The following is a 7,469-nucleotide window of genomic DNA, read 5'->3' on the forward strand; positions in this document are numbered from 1 at the left end:
CAATGTTTAGCCCGTATCTCTTCACCTTTTCCACAAGGCTAGCAAAAAAGAATTTATGAAATGTTAAAATTGTAAATTGTTTATTTTTATTGTAGTAGAAACAGAATGATACTATTTCTGAAAGAACCTGTAACATCAAAGGAACTTAGGAAATGTGTAACATATGACAAATGTTTCTTCTTTAGTTTCTAGTTCTAAGCATTGCTTTGACTGTGTGACAGTGTTACAAATGCCCTTTAGCATTTTTCTTGTGCAACAGACCTGGAAACGGGGGACTAGAATCCAAAGGAAATATTAGCAGGGGAGAAACATCAAGGCAAAAGCGTGGGTGACCACAGATGAGATGTGCTACTTTGCACATGTGTACAGATTTAACTACTGATTGATAGTGTATATCTTGTTTTCCAGAGCTATCAATAGAGCTTATTGTGGATCTTCTTTCTGGGTCAGAAGGCTTTAGCCATGCAACTGCCCAAAGATGTCCCTTGAAACTATGCTAGAAGACCACTATCTTCTTTTTGTGGATGTCTTTTGGTACTATGTTTCTTGAAGGATGTCATCACAAACTTGGATTCACTGGGACATATTTTTGACCTGTTCACTATGATTTTTGCCCCTGAATATTGAATGAACTGTTCATCAGAAGGTTTTGGAATTCATTATTATGGGGAAAAGGGTGTAAAACAATGGCAAATGACAAACCGTCTCATGAAACATTAGACCAAGACAATGCCATTCTTTATAGTACCAATCCTTCATTTAATCAATTATTACACATCTATTAAGTATTTAATATGTGAAGGAACCCTGACAAGCATTAGAAATACAAAGAGAGTCAAAAATATGAAAATAGTTCCTGCCATCTAGGAGCTTACATAAAAATTGAGGAGAAAACATTTAAATAAACAGACACATACAAGATACTTACAAAATAGCTATAATATTATCCATACTCCATGTTCACTCGAATCTGTTAGTGCTGATTTTGGACTTAGGTGCAAAAATGTCTACAATCTAATTAGAAAACATTTAAATATTAATACAAGAAGAAAAGTCAAAGTACCCTTCTTTTTTCTCTTCATTTCTTTTTTCTATCTAATTTTCACAAGTGTACACACACACACACACACACACACACACACACACAAACATTTAGCAATTTTATCAAGGTATGCATTTTAATGTGTTGGAATTGTCCAAAATGACAAATAAATAGCAGGTAGGTAATTTAGGCACCGATACATAGCACTTACTAAATACCTGACCATTATTAGAAAACAATTGTAGTGTATGCATTACAACAGCAGATATATTGGCCTTGACATTACATGATTTGGGTTAGATCCCAGTTCTGCCATGTAAGAGTTGTGTGACTTTGTGAATGTAATTGATGTGGAAAGGTTTTTCTTTAAGGTCGATCCTTATTGTCTAACAAATAATTCACACTAGAGACAAACCTTATGAATATAATGCATGCAGAAAGGCCTTTAGGCAGAAAATCCACCTTATGAAACCTCAGATGCTTCATACTAGATATAAATGACATGATTATTGTGTTAAGATAATGGATTTAGCAGATACTCAGGGACCCACCTGGAGATTTATACTGATTGAATTGGATAAGGCATCTGACTGGATTATTGACTCCTAGTTAACTAGATTCTAAGCACATCTGGCTGGTACTTAAGAAAACATGGTTCTCAGAAGCTAAGAATTTTGAACTTTGACCACCCTCTGGCCCAGTCAACCAATCAGCTTGAAGAACCTCCCATTTCTGGAAGGGGACAGGAAGGAGGAAGCTGAACCTGTGCAGGAACCTCGCTTTCTTTTGGTTCCTGACATTGTGATGACAGCAGAGGACTTCACAGAGGAGTTGAGGAAAGATAGGATTGCCAGATTGTAGGAATTCTGTTCTCAATCTTTCTCTTTCTTTTACTATCTTTCAATAAACCCTTAAAAACCTAAACTCCTTTATTAGTGATTTTAGTCAGTTTCCCCCAAAACTGGGGGCACAGATTAGAACCTACATTTAGAAATTTAAATTACACAATATGATGCAGCCTATGTCATTCTCACCAGTCTCTCTCATAATGGAGAGGGAAACCTTTGAAACATAACTATTTTACATCCTCTTTGTACTTGAGGGTCCCTGGGCAGCAATTTCATCATATATGAAATGAGTCAGTGATATGCCACCTACTTGGCTGGACTGAATTAGGTGATGCATGGGGTGGACATTGTATGTATCACTGTGTAAAAGTAAGTCCTTAAAATATGAATATAGCTCATTTTAACATGATCTTACCTCGATAACTGCTTTCTGTTGACAATATAAGTGACAAACAAGGGATTCTTTCTTTCTTGAGATGGTTCAGAGGAGACTTAGAAACACTCAGCTCTATATTATGATTTATGTGACCAAACAAATGTTTTTCTCTCTCCAAATTTCTTTATTCATTATTTGGTAAAAATTGTTGGGAAAGCTGGAAAGAAGTTTGGCAGAAATTAGCTAAAAATCAATATCTTATACCATTTATCAAGATAAGGTCAAAATGGATACATGACCTAGATATAAAGAAAGATACTAGAAAAAATTTGAAGAACATGGGATATATTACCTATTAGACTTATAGGTATACCCAGTGCACACTTTCTTTCTTTCTTTCTTTCTTTCTTTCTTTCTTTCTTTCTTTCTTTCTTTCTTTCTTTCTTTCTTTCTTTCTTTCTTTCTTTCATCTATCTATCTATCTATCTATCTATCTATCTATCTATTTTTAGTGAGGCAATTGGAGTTAACTGATTTGCTCAAGGTCACACAGCTAGTAAGTGTCAAGAGTCTGAGGCTGGATTTGAACTCAGGTCCTCCTGACTCCAGGGCCGGTGCTCTATCCACTGCGCCACCTAGCTGCCCGCTCAGTGCACAATTTATGAATAAATAAGCAGTGTGAGGTATAAAATGCACAATTTCTATTATGTTAAATTAAAAAGGTTTTGTACAAATAAAACAAATATAGCCAATATCAGAAGGAAAACAGAAAATTGGGAGGGGGGAAATTTATAGACATTTTTTCAGATAGGTCTCTTATCTCAAATAAATAAATAACTTTGTCAAATCTCTAACAATACATGTCATTCCCCAACTGATAAATAGTCAAGGGATATGAACAAGTAATTTTCCCATGAAATGCTCTAACTTATTATTAGAGAAATACAAATTAAAACAACCTTGAGTTATTATTTTACACCTATCAGATGGGCTAAAATGATGGAAAGTGATGAATGCTGGAGGGGATGTGGAAAAATTAAGATACTAATCAATTATATCAATAGCAAAAACAACAAAAATCAGGTGATTATATGAATAGATGCAGAAAAGCCTTTGACAAAACAGAACATCCACTGCGCTAAAAACACTAGCAAGCATTGGAGTCAATGAAACTTTTCTTTATCTCTATGTAAAACAAATAGCAATCATTATCTGTAATGGGGATAAATGAAGTTTTTTTTTCTCACTACTAGCAGGAGGGAAGCAAGGATATCCATTATCTTTTTTTTTTTTAAGGGCAATGAGGATTAAGTGAATTGCCTAGGGTCACATAGCTAGTGTCAAGTATCTGAATCCAGATTTGAACTCAGGTCCTCCTGAATTCAGGGCAGGTGCTTTATCCACAGCACCACCTAGCTGCCTCCAATGATACCCATTATCACCACTATTATTTAATATTGTTCTAGAAATACTGCCTACAACAATAAGACAAGAAAAAGAAATTGGAGGAATTAAAATAGACAATGATGAAACAAAACTATCACTTTTTGCAGGTAATATGATGATATATGCAAAGAACCCTAGAGGATCATTTTTAAAAGTTGTTGAAATAATTAACAACGTCAGCAAAGTTGCAGGATATTAAATATACCTATATAACTCATCAGCATTTCTATATACTATCAACAAAACTCAGCAGGAAATGACAGAAAGAGAAATTCCATTCAAAATAAATATAATTAAAAAATGCTCAAGAGTTTATCTGCAAAGACAAACCCAGGGATTATATGTATGCAATTACAAAACATTTTCACACAAAGACAGAGCTAAAAAGTTAAATAAATATTAATTGCCCATGGATAGACTGAACCAATACCATAATTATGACAATTCAGCATCAGTTAATTTTCTTATTCAGTGCTATACCAATCAACTACCAAAGAATTATTTTATAGAGCTTGAAAAAATAGTAACAAAATACATCTGGAGGAACAAGTTTAAAATATCAAAGGAATCAGTTTATAAATGTGAATGAAGGTGGCTTCACAGTTCCATATTTCAAACTATATTACAAAGCAGTAATCATCAAAACCATCTGGTACTGGCTAAGAAATAGAGTGGTGGATCAGTGGAATAGATTAGGTACACAATGCACAGTAATAATTGTCCAAAATAATCTATTGTTTGATAAACCCAAAGATTCAAGCTTTTGGATTAATAATTCAATACATGACAAAAATTGCTGGCAAAACTGGAAAGCAGTTTGGCAGAAACTAGGCATGGTCCAAAATTTCACATCTTATACCAAGATAAGATCACAATGGATAAATGATTTAGGTATAAAGGATAATATCATAAGTAAATTAGGGAAACTTGGGAAAATGGAACTTTTAGATCTATGGATAAGGGATGAATTTATGATTAAACAGGAAATCGAGATTACAGGAAGTAAAATAGACAATTTTGATTACATGAAATTAAAAGTCTTTTGCACAAACAAAACCAATACAGCCAAAATTAAAAGATTTAAAATATGAAAATTTTGGGGGAAATATAGCAAGTCCTCATTTCTCAAAAATATAAGGAATTTAGCCAGATTTATAAAAAATAAGGGCCAATCGCCAATTGATAAATGATCAAAAACAAGAAATTTTCAGAAAAAATCAAAGCTGTGAATAGTTAAATAAAAATGTTCTAAATCACTACTGACTAGAGAAATGAAAATTAAAACAACTCTGAAGTTGGCTAATATTGTACACACACATACATACATACACACACAATAAATGCTAGAGTTGATATGGAAAAAATGGAACCCTAATGCACCATTAGTGGAGTTGTGAAATAGTCCAACCATTCTGCAGAACAATTTGGAAGTACTCTAAAGGCCTCTAAAATTTTGTATACCCTTTGACCCTGCAATACCACTAGTAGATCTATATCCCAGAGATCAAAGAAAAGAGCAAAGGACCTATTTGTATAAACATATAGTAGCTCTTTTAATAGGGACAAAAAAATGGAAATTGAGGGAATGACTGTCAATTGGAGAATTGCTGAAAAATTGTGGTATATGTTTGTGATGCAATACTATTGTACTTTAAGAAACAGCAGGGGACCCTGGGCAAGTCACTTAACCCCAATTGCCTCACTAAAAAAAAAAAAAAAAAAGGAAATAACAGGGGCAGCTAAGTGGCACAGTAGATAAAGCACTGGCCCTGGATTCAAGAGGACCTGAGTTCAAATCCAGCTTCAGACACTTGACACTAGCTGTGTGACCTTGGAAAAGTCACTTAACCCTCATTGCCCTGCCCCCCCCAAGAAAGAAATAACAAGCAGGGTTGTTTCAGGAAAAAAAAAAAACTTGTCAGACTTATTTGAACACATGTAAAATGAAGTGAGCAGAATGAGGAGAACATTGTATAGTGACAATAATATTATAAAGATGATCAACTGTGAATGACTTATGAGCAAGACAATAATGAAAGAAAATTTTAAGGACCCATGATGAAAAATGCTATCCACTTCCACAGACAGAACTGACAAACTCTGAATGCAGATTGAGGCATACTATTTTTAAAACTTTCTTTATTTGTATTGTTTTATTTTCTTTGTGTTTTCTTTGGCAACATGGCTGATATAGATTTCTGTTTTGCATGACCTCACATAAACAATCGAAATCAAGTTCTCACCTTTCTAAGGATTAGTAAGGGACAGAAGGGCAGGAGAGAATTTGGAACACAAAATTAAAGATAAAGTAATCAATAAGTTTGTTTTACATGTAATAGGGAAATTTTGGACAAAATAAAAATGATTAAAAACAAAAACAAAGAACCATATCTGGCATAGGAAGGAATATAAAGATACTTAATGCATGGTTCCTTAACCATGGAATTTAGAACTTCATGAGAGAAATACAATATATACACAAATATAGAATACTATACAATGATAGTAAAAGACAGGTAACACATGTAATGTGAGGAAAGAAAGCTCATTTCTAATTTCACAGAACCAGGTGGACATCTTAGAATAGGTGGCAGGTGAGGAGATTTAAAAGATGTCGGATATGATAGAAGCATTGAATCTCAGAGTTTAGAAGAGAGCTTAGAGGTGATTCAGCTTAACTCATATATGAAAATTTCCCTTTTTACTCTACCCCAAAGATAACCCAGACTTTGTTTAGACCTTTAGTGAAGGAGAATCCATTACCTCTTAAGGTAGCCCAATTCACCTTAGGATAGCTCCAATTGCTAATAAGTATTTCCTTCTATCATTAACATTTGCTCCTTTGCAGCTTTTATTCACTGCTCCTAATGTTTGGACTCTGGGCCCAAGCAGAGCCTAGAAAATGGTAGTTCACGAAATTCTTTTTTTTTTTTCCTTTTTTTTTTGCAGGGCAATGGGGATTAAGTGACTTGCCCAGGGTCACACAGCTAATAAGTGTCAAGTGTCTGAGGCTGGATTTGAACTCAGGTACTCCTGAATCTAGGGCTGGTGCTTTAACCACTGCACCACCTAGCTGCCCCTGTTCATGAAATTCTTAAAGAGCAGGGGCTATTTTATATTTGTCTTTGTATACCTAGTACCTAACATGGTACTTGAAAAACAACTTTTTAGCTGAATTCATGTAGGAGGTGGTGTTTGAGTTGGGCTTTGATGAATAGGTAGGAGTTCAATGGGCAGTGAGGGGGAGGAAGTACATTCCATGCTTAGGGAACAGTGTGTGCAAAGGCAGTGAGACCAGAAAGCACAGGGTACATTCACAGAAATTTGAGGGGATTCCAGTCTGACTGGGGCATAGAATGTGAGGAGAATAACTGGAGACAAAGTTTGAAACCAGGGTGTTGCCAGACCCAGTAGGGTATTGAATACCAGGCAAAATTGCTGTAACTTTACTCAGTAGGCAGTAGGAAGCCAATGATGATATTTGAGCAGACAGACGGTATGACTAGATTTATGTCTAAAGGCATAGATTAATCTGGTACCAGTATGAAGGAAGGAAAATGATTGGAATCATGTAGGAGTATGAATTCAAAGATGGGTCTGAAAACAACTTCAATCTCAGAATTACCCATGTCAAGTCTTGGTCTCAGGAATGAATCATTCCATCAATTATAACTGAGGAATCATACATTTATTCCTGGAAGAGATTACAGATAATGTCCATAGGAACACATATAGAATGATATGAATGACACTGGTG

The sequence above is a fragment of the Dromiciops gliroides genome, chromosome 1 (genome assembly GCF_019393635.1).
Source record: "Dromiciops gliroides isolate mDroGli1 chromosome 1, mDroGli1.pri, whole genome shotgun sequence".
In the NCBI taxonomy this organism is placed as follows: domain Eukaryota; kingdom Metazoa; phylum Chordata; class Mammalia; order Microbiotheria; family Microbiotheriidae; genus Dromiciops; species Dromiciops gliroides.